Source organism: Poecilia mexicana, unplaced genomic scaffold (assembly GCF_051168715.1).
Source record: "Poecilia mexicana isolate PSO_F unplaced genomic scaffold, ASM5116871v1 scaffold_23, whole genome shotgun sequence".
Classification (NCBI taxonomy): domain Eukaryota; kingdom Metazoa; phylum Chordata; class Actinopteri; order Cyprinodontiformes; family Poeciliidae; genus Poecilia; species Poecilia mexicana.
The window spans coordinates 20920518-20935538 of record NW_028263392.1 but is presented as its reverse complement, the minus strand read 5'-3'; the positions used below and the strand labels follow the sequence as shown (position 1 = coordinate 20935538).

The window sequence follows — 15021 nt, the reverse complement described above, 5'->3', positions numbered from 1 at the left end:
GACAGCATTTCACAAGTAAGATGGACATATTATTGTGTATATATTGTGATTATATTATATATTAGAATATTACTTTACTGTATTTATGTCCACCGGCGAGATACCAGCTAATATTAGCTACAGTGCTTGGTGTAATACGGGTTCAGCCCCGCTATGAAGGCTAACTGAGATTCTGTACATCTAAAAATATTAATTATTCTCTAACATTGACTTAGATTATATGACACAAGGGCATTAGAAATGAAACAATATATATTATAAAACTTATGTGTTATAACATTCACCAGCAAAGTTTACACAGGTGGTAAAGACTATTATTTATATGTAATTCTTTCACTAGTAAGATACATCCCAAATCTTCCGTTTTTGTTTTGAAAGTTTCATAAAGACACGATGTGAGGAAGAAGAGGGAGAAATCTATAAAGAGAGACGAATTCACTGCAGCAGGATGGATCTCATCAGATTTTGGACTTAATCTCAACTGCTGAATCTCTGAAGCTAGAAGTCGGCAAAAAAAAAAAAAAAAAAAAAATATATATATATATATATATATATATATATATATATATATATATATTATTCAGTATTAATTATTTATTTGTGCCATTATGAATCTTTATTTGTGTTGTATAGTTATTTAAATATGTGTTGATATTACTAAATAATTTATTAAATAAATTATGAACGGCTGTGTGCTTTGTAATATGCTCTTTATACATCAATATCAGAATATTCCATTCCTATTCTATTGTTTTAGCCACTAAGCATATTTAAATACTTAAATAACTTAAATAACATACTTAAATAATACAATTGTTTATAAATGTAGCTTTGATAGATGTTTGAATATGGTTTCCAGTAACAAAAAAGCGTGTTATGATCGATTAAATGCGCTGATCCGTCACTGTGCCTGTTAAACACATAGGACCGAGTGGAGTGGTATACCGCTCCAAGATGGCCGCCCTAAATCTCGTCAGCGACAATAGGCGACAGCGGGGCATGAGGCGTCTATCCTTATATTATGTCTATGGGCAGAACAAGCTGAGGGCTGGACGGAGCTACGGAAGCCCAGGAGACGCAAACGAGGCAGAGTGCAGAAAGGCGACCCCCGCAGGCAAAAACAACAAATAAAAATAACTGAAGATAAAATTCACAAATTCTCAAGGCTATTGCTTTAGTTTAAGTCCACGTGCAGCTGTTGTTTCATGGAAAACAAAGAAACAGCAGACGGTTTCATTGTCAACATGTGAGGCTGAGTATGTAGCATCAGCAGCTACCATCCAAGAAGCGCTCTATCTATCTCAGGACATGGACCACAGTTTTGAGCAAACTGCAAAGGTGTTTGAGGATAACCAAGGGACAATACGCCTGGCAAAGAACCCTGTGAATCGCCAGAGGAGCAAGCATGTGGACATTAAATACTACTAAAGGTCCAATGTTTTGCAGGGTAAAATTGTTTCGGCCTGCTGTCCGACAGAAAATATGGATGTGTTCACAAAATCTGTCACAAGAGCCAAGATTTAAAAAATTTGTTCTTATATGTTTGGAAATAGTGCTACGGCTAGAATGTGTGGCATCATCAAGTGGGGGTGTTGAATACGATGCTTGTCACTATTTGTATTGGCACTATTTTGTGAAGCGGAAGGTTACGCGCTTATAAAGACAATAAAGGTGGAGCCTCCTTGCTTCTTTTCGTCCTGTGTGTTCGGCCACAGAGCAGGGCAGCGTGGCTCCCAGTTAAATTGATAATGTCCTGTCTCCTATTTATTTTCATAAGTAAGTTGATACTTCTGCAAAGATGCATTCACGAGGTACAGATTCTGCAATGACGAAGAGTCCAGAGACTCCCGTGGAAATAATAGGAGATCCGCTGCAGAAGTACAACACTGTCCACCGGATTGTGATGAAACAGTAAGTATGCTACCCACTATGAAGAAATATTATTGAAACGGTATAAAAATATTAATGACTTTTTCTACATTTAATTTGAAACGGTGGATGTGTTGAACGTCGAAGTATCATCAGTTATTTGCTTTGAACACATTTGCTAGTTGTAGTTAGCTGCGCTATTCGGCGGGCTTCAAATGTCAGCATATTTGAACTTAACTAGTCTGTGAGTGAGTGAACGTTTATTTTGTGTGTGTACTTTTAATTTGACCCTAAAGAACCTAAAGAGCTGGAAGCCTGTATGTAGTGGAAAAACATGAAATGTGATTTAGACGGGAGACGTTCAGGGCTGGTGCTGGTGGACCGAGCACTGCTAATTGAATAAAATTTAACAGCATCGATAATCTCAATAAATAAGTGTTACATTTATGTATCTGTGGTCTGTTTTAAAATATTAGTGTTTATGGGGCCCCTGAAGCTCTTGGTTAAATAATATTTTATTTCTTAACAGAACCTGAGGCTCTCAGGCCTCAAAGAGCAAGAAGGAGAAAACAACTTCTCTCAAGAATCTTACCACAATGGGAAGAAAGGAAGGAAGAGGGGCGACCCGTCAGGTCATCCTGCAGTTCACTAGGAGGCGCCATCGAGACACAGTCTGGAAAGTGACGAAGGATTAAGTGGTATGCAAAGAACAAGGTCTGCGTTTTGCTCAAGATTTTACTAAGGAAGACTGGCTGGCAAGGAAAACACTGAATTAAAACTTATTTTCTCTCAGATAATCAGTAAAAATCATCAGAAATGAATGGAGTGTTATTCTGACTCTTTTCTGCAGCGCCCCCTGCTGTGGCAGAGTGAGAACTGCAGGTTCATTTCTGAGAAATTCCCTATTTAACAATAATTGTTCAAATAATCTAAACTCTCTACAGACGTTGGTCAAAATATGATGAGTTAAATGAGTTTTTATCTGTGGTTGGTTCCTCCAGCTGACCAATCAGACGTCTGATGTGGTTTGGATCCTGTTTTCTGTTTTAATATAAATCTGTCAGAAATAACTTCCTGTTAGTCTGGCTGTGAAGATGATGATCAAAAACTTTCTGACGGGTTCTGTCTCCCATCTTGCCACCTCAGCTACAATCATTGTGATTTTTACTCACAATGTTTTATTTGAGAGAGAAGTGTCCTGCACCTGCAGGCATCAGACTTGTGGCTGCAGGATCTACATCACTCTTCCAGTTTTTACCATCATGTTTTTGTTACTTTGGATGAACAAAGTCTTCATCGGTTCCTGCAGGATGTGCAGCTGCTTCACGTTGTGTCCGCTGACGTGTGCCTGTAAATGTAGAGGAAAATGTGTTCGTGTGGTTGTTCTTCAGACTGTGAAGGTTTTCCTGATCGCTCTGCTGTGGGTCGTCTCTGTGTTGCTGGATGGAGATTGGTCTGTCAGAACGGCCTGTCTGGACCGCAGGCTCTGATTCCCTGCAAGGCAAACAGAACCATAGAGGAGCAAATCATCATCGATAAACTGAAAAACAAGTCAAAGGTGAGCGCTGTCATGATTACTTATGAACATAAATGACTTTTTATTATTTAGATGGATTAAATTGTGTGTTCCTGCTAGGGGTTGCACCAATTAGTCGACTCGTCGATTCTTTTCTCTGCACTGACTTTTTTCTGGGCCAGTCGACTAGTCGCAATTACATGACTAAACAGATTTTTCCCAAAAAATGAAAGAAGGTGGACTAGGTGAGTTCGTCAGAAAGCTCAAATTGTATAAAAATGTAAATAATTTAATAATTACAAACTGTAAATTACAGCTTAGGCTACCGTGCGCGTCGCGGAGGTTAGCGCGGCGCCCCGCATACAGAGACTTTAGCCCGCGGTAATCAGGAGTCCGACTCCCGTCCTCCATTCGCTGGGCCCAGGCCTCTCTCCGCTCTCTCTGCCCCCTTACAGTCAGGTTGTTGTCAAATAAACTAGTGCCGAAAAAATCCTTTAAAAAAAAAATAAATAAAAAAGACTACCGCAGTAATGTGTTACAACGCGTCATGATGTCAGGCTTTTTTATCCATCCAACTGATCAGCGTCACCCTGCGTATTGAAGCTTTTAACCTGGCAGCTTTACGCTCTTATAAAGATGGTTTGACTACATCTGGAAACTAAGTCCAAGCTTCATCCTGAGGATCTGACAGAGGCGATCTCGGCCGCCGTCCGCATGTCGGTTCAGAGAGCCGCTGCTGAGTCAGCAGAGCCTCCTGCTGCGCATCGGGCGGAGGAGCAGCAGGAGGAGCAGCAGGAGGAGCAGCAGGAGGAGCAGCAGGAGGAGGAGCAGGAGGAGCAGCAGGAGGAGCAGCAGGAGGAGCAGCAGGAGGAGCAGCAGGAGGAGGAGCAGGAGGAGCAGCAGGAGGAGGAGCAGGAGGAGGAGCAGGAGGAGCAGCAGGAGGAGGAGCAGGAGGAGGAGCAGGAGGAGGAGCAGGAGGAGCAGCAGGAGGAGCAGCAGGAGGAGCAGCAGGAGGAGCAGCAGGAGGAGCAGCAGGAGGAGCAGCAGGAGGTTTCGTTAAATTCAACTGTAACCAAACGGGATCCGTTCATAATAAGTTTAGTTATGTTCCAAAAGCACCATTGTGGTCAGTGTGATCATTTGACTCCTATACGAGTAACTATCCAGAGGTCATCAGCATCAGCAGGTGTTTGGAAAAAAAAAAAAAAAAAAAAAAAAAAAAGTCAGACCCAACTTTGTACAACGAACTTTTCTCCCTGCTCACGAAGAATGATCTGTTTATTGCTCTTTAATTCTGCATAATAGACTTAGTAAAAGCAGGAGAAGGGAAGTGTGTGTGTGTGTGTGTGTGTGTGTGTGGGGAGGGTCCATACTTGCCGTGAAAATAGCTGATAAAGCCTCCAAGTAGTTGTGAAGGGTTTTGCGCTTACGTCACTATGACGTCACCGCGACTAGTCGACATCGACTCGACTATTATCATGATGTAGTCGACCTTAAAACATGTGGTCGTTCAGCCCCTAGTTCCTGGTAACATTACTAAACGTCTACCATCGTTTCCTTCAGGTCATTGGCCTGGGAACGCTGTCGGCCATCCTCTTCCTGGCTGTTTGCTTCTCAGCAGTGAGCTGGAGGAAATGCTCTGCAGAGGGAGACGGGAAATACTGCAATCGTTTTACAACAGACTGCAGGACCTGCTGTGAGAACTGCCTCTGCAGCTGTGATGGATTTGCTCCCTATGAGCTGATCATTGTAAAAGAAGGAGAAAATATCATTGACCAGATTCTGAAAGAAAAAGCCAAAGAAGCTCTGACCCAAAACGTTGAAGAAATCCTGAATCGGAACAACAAGAACAGATTTATTGAAGGTTTTGATGCAGCTGAAGAACTGATGAAAGAACTGTGGCCTGAGGAGAACCAGGTAACTATTAAACATCTGAGTTATTAAACTAATGAGACCAGAAACCTCTGAGCTCAAAGCAGATATTTACACCAAAACCTCTTGATTCTGTCTGTGAAAGAGAATAAATGACTTTAAATCAGAGGAAACTTCAGTTCAACTAAATCATTTAGAACAAGGAGTCAAACATTTAAATTCAGAGATCGCTGCAAAGAACCTGGCAAAAGCCAGAGGATGATGTCATGGCTTTGGAAGCTTCTGATTGGTTAATTCCCAGCAGCTGGGCGTGTTGGTTCCTGTTCTGCCTCTGCTCTGGCCCAGAGGTCGGTTCTGCTGGGAGAACCGATCCAATCCGGCCCAGCAGATTTCTCTCCAGTTGGTTTCAAAGCCGGTAAATCCACCAATGTCCTACAAACATTAGGTTCATGTTAAAATCCACATGTCTGGATTCAGTCTTCAGTGGAGAACCTGTAAGAGCTGCAGAGAAGTTATGATAACCTGATAAATTCCTCATTTATGAAATTCAGCTCTGCAGAAACTTTTATTATTTTTGTTCTGTTAGGAGAAGAAAGATGGAGGAGCTTCCCAGGATGAGGCAGGAGGGGTAAGCCTGTCTCCTGTCAAGACTTCATCCATTCATCACTGTGAAGGTGAATGAATGTAAACCACATGCAGAAAGTCTGAGGCGTAAAGTCGGCACTGAAGTATTTAGTAAAAAATGATCTAGAACAAAAACTTCTATGTATCCAGAAGAACCAGGAGACAGATTACACACCTGTCACCTGATTGGCCAACAGGCTGCAGGTGTGAGGAGAGAGAGGGAAACGCACAGTGGGCGAGGGAGAGCAGGGACCAGAATCAAGTTTATCAGTAAAACACAGAAATATAAAATCAGAAGACACAGCAAGTTTCATCGATACATCAGGTTGTCGATCAATGTCTCATTGATTCAGTTTCTAAATCATCTCTAACCAGCTGGTTTCAGTCTGGAGGTCAGAGTTCATCACTACACCCACAAGATGAATCCAAGGGTAACAAAGAAAAACTGGACACAAGGAATACATAGACATAATTAAACTAGAATCACTAAGATCTGAACTAAGGAGGAAACTCAAAATAATGATAAAACTTTAAAACCAACCAGAACCTGATAAGTAGGCGACCTGCTGACATTCAAAGCAGAAACTAAAACTATTCATGATTTAAACTTTGTTCTTCCAACAAACTCAGCTCTGATTTAACTTCCTGTTCTGTTTAGGTTACAGTTCAGGTGGAAACCAGAACAATCCTCCACCATCCGACCCGGTAACCTCTGACACTCCTCCATGCTCCTGTTTACTTGAACTAGACCAGCAGGTTTCCTGATGTGGAGGCAGAAAAACTCCAGATGAGCAGAGATCTGGGATTTGTGTCATCAACCTGGTTGCTATGGCAACAGTTGTACCAACTGTGTCACTGACGTCAGGAAAAACTCAACATCTGATTTCTGGTTTCTATGAAGTTTCTTGACATGATTTATTATTTTTCAGGATCTTCACAGGATCAGGAGAGTTCATAGACCCTCAGCAACATGTTCAACTTTTATTTTTATTTTCCTGATACCAGAAAGCAAATCAAATTAGGAAAATATCAGCAAAACAAAGTTTTTAGTGTAAAAATATAAATTTCCAGACTGAATGTGAAAACAGATTTTAAAACATGAATATTATTTTACATTTTATTAGTTAATAATGGTTTATATGTAATATTTGATATTAATATGTTATAAATACTTTAATTTTGCAGCATATTAGGCCACATATAGTTAAAACCAGATAAAAGACACTATAAAAAGACATTAAATCAAATTAAACTTTTCCTGTTTAAATAAATTAGCGTTATTAAAATTATTTGTTTGTTAAATATTTGAATAATAAAAGAGATTAATATTCATCTTCTATGAAATCAAATGTTTAGATGCAGAAACCAGGTTTCAGTTTCTGTCGTCCTTCTGTCCTCTGAGCTGATTGGACTAAACCGATGGTTACTTCTTAGACTACCTGGGTTAGCATTAGCGTTAGCATTAGCATTAGTGTTAGGTGTAGCATTAGCTTCAGTTTTAAGGTTAAGGTTACGACCCTGGGAGTCCTTCTAGTGGTTTCTTACATTTTGTTTGGTCTTTTCTGGCCACATGTCCTAGTTAAAGCCTGAAGCCAGGCTCTCTTGGCATAGGTCATTCATGTGATCCTGAAGGCTGCTCGTTGATAACCGTCATGTCAGGGTGACCTTTGACCTCCAGGTTATTGAAGAGTTTATAAGTAATTCTGCAGCAGCTGGAGCTTTAAATATTTATTTAGATCATTTTCTGTGAAGTCACAGGATGGAGCGGCTCAACCCGTTGACTCTGTGACCTTTGACCTCAGGCTGTGTTTCCACATGTTGAAGACACGTTTGACCTGCTACAGGACGCTCAGAGGGACACAGATCTGTCCTCACATGGACAGCGTCCCTCAGCATGACGTTTCCTCTGGTTATTGAAATGATTTCAGTAGGAAACAGAAAATAAGATTTACTGAGAGGAACTGAGAAAAAGTTTATATTTACTGAGTCGATCAGTGAAGAAGAAGCAGATGATTAGAAACCAGGGGAGAAAAATGATACAAGAGTAAAAATCAAACAAATAACTAAACATGAGAAACAATAAAACTAAAGTAACTAAAGAGCTGAACTAAAATAAAACGGAAACAAAACTGATCCAGTAAAAGAGAAAGGAACAGAAAAATATTTTTATTTAAGAGCCGAGATCAGTAAAATAAAAATGAAGTATAGAAATGAACTGGAGTCGAAGTTTAACTTGATCAGGGTTTCGTGTTTTTCTCTTTATCCACCAAACGTGACGCTTCCTGAAAAATGAAAACAGAAAATTTAAAAGAAACATCAGAAACCAGGAAACAGACAGATTTATTTCCTGTGATGTCACAGGTTGTGATGTCATAGTTATTTCCTGTGATGTCACAGGTTGTGATGTCATAGTTATTTCCTGTGATGTCACAGGTTGTGATGTCATAGTTATTTCCTGTGATGTCACAGGTTGTGATGTCAGTTATTTCCTGTGATGTCACAGGTTGTGATGTCATAGTTATTTCCTGTGATGTCACAGGTTGTGATGTCATAGTTATTTCCTGTGATGTCACAGGTTGTGATGTCAGTTATTTCCTGTGATGTCACAGGTTGTGATGTCAGTTATTTCCTGTGATGCGTGAAGCCGATGGATTTACCTCTGATATTTCATCCAGTTCAACGTTTTTGTCCTGAAAAAATCAGAAACATTTCAGATAAAATCTTTGAACACAATTTAACTCTTTTTTTCCTGACAGACGCATCACTTCCTGCTGCTAACTAAGCTAAGCTAAACTAGCGTCTGTCTGACCTTTGAACCTTCGCTAAACACATCATGGCTCCTCGCTTTCGGAACATTTTGATGTCAGATCACTTCCTGCTCTACTTGATAAACTTTGGTTCTGGTCCGGTTCTGGTTCCAGACAGATTCTCATTCTGGTTACATCATTGTTCTAACCAGAACCAGAACTAGAACCAGACCAGAATCAAACCGGACTGAACCAAAATGATTCCTGAAGTACATGCCATGGAAACATTTAGTTCAGTTCTGGTTCTGGTCCGGTTCTGGTTCTGGTCCGGTTCGAATCATTTCCTTTCAGTTTAAATAAAATCAGGAAAACGAATCAAAACCAAATGAAAGTTTTGAACTTTAAACAGTAAAAATTAGACGTTCCAGTTAAATCTGCTTCATCTGAATCTTTTCTTTGTCGACTGAATTTTAAACGTTGGATTGTTTGTTCAGAAAAACCTGAATTTGTTTCATATTTTAATAAACGTTTCATGAACTGACTGGTCACCTTCTGCTCTGGTTGCTTTATCTGGTTCTTCATGACCTCTTCAGCCACGTTGAAGCATTCCTTCCAGTTGTCCTCACATTTGGTCCGGATCTGCTGGGTCAGCTTGGTTCTGATGGACTCCCTCAGAACCTCTTTCAGAACCGCCTCCTCCTCCTCCAGAACCAGCTTGTAATAAAGCGTTTCTTCGTACTGAGTCGCTCCTTTGCTGCAGCTGCTCCTCCATCGGGTCCAGGAACTCATGGCTCCGGAGAAAACGATGAGGAAGAGCAGCCAGCAGCCGCTCACCTGCAGCAGAGACAGGCTGTCACCTGGAGCTGCTCCCCCTGCTGGCCGGGGCAGACGTGACTCACCCTGGACGTGGTTTTGATGGCAGCCATGGTTTCTCTCTCCTCGTCGCTCCGGTTGCCTTGCAGGGCAGGCCCGCCTGCTGCTCAGAGAGCTTGTTGAAGCAACAGGCCCACCAGTCGCCGTCGATGAGGAGAAACGCCACCCAGAGCAGGCCGACCAGAGCCGCCTTCAACACCTGGCGGCAGATGAAGCTCTTGAACCTGGAGCGGTAGCTGCAGGTCCTCTGGAACAGCCGGTTGGACCACAGCATCAGGACGGTTGCTATGAGACCAGGTGTGACGGCGTAGATGATGCAGTAGTACAGCTGGCGCTTGCAGGTGCATTCAAAGTCGCTCCTGAGCAGAATGCTGTAGGTGAAGATTACCACGATGGCGAAGTAGGACTGCAGCTTCTGCAGCGCCAGGTTGGTGACGACCGTCTGCATCTCTGCTGCTGGAGGTCAGAAACATCCAGCATGAAGCATGGAGGCGATCGGAGCCGAAACATGGCTGCCAACGAAAAACTAAAGCTGCTGCTGCGGAAATATTTACATGTCAGTTTCCACTAACAAAGGATTGTTTATGAATACTACAATGAAACAAATGGCAGCGATGATCCTGAGGTTGGGAGAATCCAACGTCGTTTAGTTTAAAAGCTCCAGGAAACATTTAAAGACAAACAGGATCCGTTTCTACAAACCTGAACTTCTACAAACCTGAACTTCTATCAACCTGAACTTCTACCAACCTGAACTTCTACCAACCTGAACTTCTATCAACCTGAACTTCTACCAACCTGAACTTCTACCAACCTGAACTTCTACCAACCTGAACTTCTATCAACCTGAACTTCTACCAACCTGAACTTCTACCAACCTGAACTTCTACCAACCTGAACTTCTATCAACCTGAACTTCTACCAACCTGAACTTCTACCAACCTGAACTTCTACCAACCTGAACTTCTACCAACCTGAACTTCTACCAACCTGAACTTCTATCAACCTGAACTTCTACCAACCTGAACTTCTACCAACCTGAACTTCTACAAACCTGAACTTCTACCAACCTGAACTTCTACCAACCTGAACTTCTACCAACCTGAACTTCTACCAACCTGAACTTCTACCAACCTGAACTTCTACAAACCTGAACTTCTATCAACCTGAACTTCTACCAACCTGAACTTCTACCAACCTGAACTTCTACCAACCTGAACTTCTATCAACCTGAACTTCTACCAACCTGAACTTCTATCAACCTGAACTTCTACCAACCTGAACTTCTACCAACCTGAACTTCTACAAACCTGAACTTCTATCAACCTGAACTTCTACAAACCTGAACTTCTATCAACCTGAACTTCTACAAACCTGAACTTCTATCAACCTGAACTTCTACAAACCTGAACTTCTACAAACCTGAACTTCTACCAACCTGAACTTCTATCAACCTGAACTTCTATCAACCTGAACTTCTATCAACCTGAACTTCTACCAACCTGAACTTCTATCAACCTGAACTTCTACCAACCTGAACTTCTACCAACCTGAACTTCTACCAACCTGAACTTCTACCAACCTGAACTTCTACCAACCTGAACTTCTACAAACCTGAACTTCTATCAACCTGAACTTCTACAAACCTGAACTTCTACAAACCTGAACTTCTACAAACCTGAACTTCTATCAACCTGAACTTCTACCAACCTGAACTTCTATCAACCTGAACTTCTACCAACCTGAACTTCTACCAACCTGAACTTCTACAAACCTGAACTTCTATCAACCTGAACTTCTACAAACCTGAACTTCTACAAACCTGAACTTCTACAAACCTGAACTTCTACAAACCTGAACTTCTATCAACCTGAACTTCTACCAACCTGAACTTCTATCAACCTGAACTTCTACCAACCTGAACTTCTATCAACCTGAACTTCTATCAACCTGAACTTCTACCAACCTGAACTTCTATCAACCTGAACTTCTATCAACCTGAACTTCTATCAACCTGAACTTCTATCAACCTGAACTTCTATCAACCTGAACTTCTACCAACCTGAACTTCTATCAACCTGAACTTCTATCAACCTGAACTTCTACAAACCTGAACTTCTACAAACCTGAACTTCAAGAGTTAATTTTCCAGCAGCTGCTTCGTCTGAACTTGTTTAGTCAGACAGAAAGTGAAACAGGAACGTTTTGAACGGCCGACCGTTGAGTTCCTGCAAACAGGATGTGGTTTCATGCGAAACGTGTGAAAGCAGCAGCTTCGCATGAAGGTTCGGTTCTGTTTGGGTCAGAACCGGCCCAGAGGAACACCAGCAGCATCAGTGAACCGATCAGAGAAAAATACTCAGATTTCACTGCAGAATCTCATAATTAATGGAAACAAAAACCTTCGACAGGAAAAGGAAACGACTCTGATGAAAGAAATCAGGAAGAAACACTTAAGAAATTCAGGCTTATATTTAATATTATAAATATTTATTAGTAAGATATTAATAAGAGCAGATTCAGGTTGTTTCCCACTACATTTCCCCTAAACGCTGCATGTGAACATCTGAAAGCAGGTCGTCAGGAACCAGACCAGCCTCAGAGTTTCCTTCAGTTCTGGACAGGAAACTCATTTCACCGTTAGACGGAGAGCTGGGGCAGATCTCACCCTGAGAGAAGGGGGGAGTGTTGCACAACAACACAGGTGGGCGGGGCTTGTCACCTGAGTCAGACCCTGCTGTCTCCTCTGATTGGCTGACAGTGCTGACTGAGTTATGAATAAATCTCATGTTTTCATTTGTTACTGCTGTGAGTTTTAATGAGCCTCTATAAAACCAACCGCGATACGGTGAAAACATCCTAACATGGAACAGATCAGCTGAAGCTTTTATGGAGCAATAATCATGACTAAAACCAAGAACAACAGAAAAAGAGCCCAAAATACCAGATCATGTAAAACATCCACCTTTCTGGAGAATCAGCAGCTGAACCCAGAAAAACTCCAGAAACAGAGAAACCTGTGCATGCGGCTGACAGGCTGAAAGGTTTTACCCTGAACGAAGCTCCAGATGTTCCACCAGGATGATCAGTAGATCCCAGAGCTGCAGACGATCTGCAGGTTCAATCCAGAGGAGAATCTGACAGCAGAGAGAAAAGTGAAAGTAAGGAAAGGCTGAGAGCCGCATGGTGAAGCTGTTACATCACTTCCTGTTGCTTTTTCAGGACCTGTTGCTGTTCAGACTAGTTTTTTTTTTTTTTTTTTACATATTTATTAAACTTATTTTACAAAGTAGCTGTGACAGAATAAAGTTTGTTTTTCTACCAATAGATAAATCCTGAGCAGCAGGGAATCAGAAACCAGGATGAAACCATCCAGAAAGTTTTTCTAGGAGTCGATTCTTTAGTTTCTCAGACGTCGGTCCAGATTAAACCACCTGCAGATTCATGTTTTCATCGCTGGCAGTGAGTTCACAGATGAAACTGCAAAGTTTGGTGAAAGACGGGGAGAAGAAACTTTGACTGGAGCCGACGGTCAGTCTGCCTGGTCGCCAGATAAACTCCCTGAAACCTGCGGCTGTAGTTGCTTCCTGGACCAAAGAAAACCAGACGCTGATTCATTTCCGTTTAATGAACCAATGAATCCGTTTCCCATCATGAACCTCAGCTGTAACAGAAAGAGGAAAACTCCAGATAAAGTCCCAGACCTCCAGGCTGCAGGTAGTTCAGGACCTGATGAGGCGTCAGTGATCAGAGCGGCTCTGGAAGCTCTACATCTATAAAACATTAAACCGTCAGGATTCACGGAGGAGCGGTTCTGGTCTCTGCCTGGATCCAAACGGGTCGGTGTTTCCAGAGATGAAGGAGAACAAACTGCAGAGTCCAGAAACTGACAGCGGCTTGAGACTAATGATGATAGTTCATGTGTTCATTGGTGACCTTTTGACCTTCTGCCTCTCAGAGGAGCGTCAGGCGGGTTCTGGTTCTGGACCTTGCTGACCAGGAGCAGAATCAGAGCCAGAAAACATTTCGAGTTCTTATGCAGACGGTGCTGAGCTACATCGTAGCCATGGCTACCCTCTGTTAGCCGTTTCCATGGCAACCGGGGCGTCCAGCCACAGAGACAGGAAGTGATGCTGCTTCCTGTCTCTGTGGCGCCTCGTCATGTTCAGGGTAACATACTGACGGCTCTCTGTCTCTCCTGCGGCCGCAGCGCCCCCGGTGGGCGGCTGCTGTAACTGCAGGCCACCGCCGGGCGGCTCGGTCCGTTTCCACACTAACTATTAATCTGACAGAACCGAGTCGCTCAGATTATTCTGCTGGAAAGTTTCCTCAGAGCAGGCAGAAATAAATCTGTTGGTGTGCGATCAAAAATCAGACAGGATCCAGAAATTAAAGAGCTCTGAATGTTTTCTATATGCAGACCTTTAAGAAGCCCTTCAATAACTAATCATTAAAATACACAGATTTACAGGACAATCGGATCATTAGTGAGGATGAGAGCAAGACGAGCCGCTTGTCTCTAAGTTAATCAATACTTCAGGGAAGAGTGATCACCGATCTGACAAACTCTTCATCGCTGAGCCTGAAGCTGAACCCGGTGATGGTCAGTTCGCTGGCGGACAGCGGACCGCTCCGGCTAACGGGCCGGTGTACCCAACCCCCACCAGGCAGAAAGGGCTGACGGTAAGTTTATTTAATTTTCAACCTGTAAAAGAATAATATGCCATTACCACTATATGTAACAAGAATGTTACTTTTTTTCTTTTTCTTACAGCCTTTAGGCGCAAATCTCCATGAGCGCAGGGCAGAGCTTCCCTCGCTGATGAATTAATTTCAGGTATTCTACCTTATTTTTTTTCTTCAACTTCTTTATCACCTATAGATGTTCATTTTTTTCTCGGTTTTCTATCTTTTTCAGAGGCTTTGCTGTTCATGAATCAGGTCCCTGCCAGAGGCAGCATTCACTCCAGGAGTGGAAGAAGAATCGGACACGTCGTTTGGATCGGATTAATAAAGCGAGAGCCACAACTCTTCTTGAGCCAAGCCAGATTCTGATTTCCTACGATGTAAAGGTGATTGTCTGTATTTCTTCAGGTGTTTTTTCTACTCTCTATCTGTATAAATATGGATCAACAAGCTGACAGCGGTGATTCCCAGGGAATAAACTTTGTACAAGAATTAAGAGGATCATCATCAGATTATGTAACTCTAATTCAGAATTCAATCTGTTTTGAACAGACTCATGTCTGCATTGCAACCTCTACAAAATACAAACAGTCCTGTACATAGTCCTCCTCACAGTCCTTTAAGGTCACCGATGATGCAATAAAACGATGACCTCTGTCTCCAAGAAATACTCAGACTTCTTCTGCATCAGATGAAGCTATTCCTTCCACATCAGCTGCTGTTCCTGCAGCAGGTACCAGTGATCACATTGATCAGCAGGGTGGTAATGTGAGCGGTGAAATTTCTCCTAACTGCTCAGAATGGGTCAGATCTGCCACCACCAGTTGAGCGTGA

General features: G+C 42.2%; 1 pseudogene across 1 annotated transcript; it reads right to left on the bottom strand.

Annotated features, from left to right (window-relative positions):
• Nucleotides 1-8014: 8014 nt before the first annotated feature.
• On the bottom strand, nt 8015-12813 carry LOC106910386 (uncharacterized; annotated as a pseudogene). Its single transcript, XR_015762159.1, has 5 exons — nt 12553-12813; nt 9528-9954; nt 9178-9462; nt 8539-8571; nt 8015-8163 (listed from the first exon to the last, which is right to left on the bottom strand). The product of XR_015762159.1 is annotated as an uncharacterized LOC106910386 (transcript).
• Nucleotides 12814-15021: the final 2208 nt, after the last annotated feature.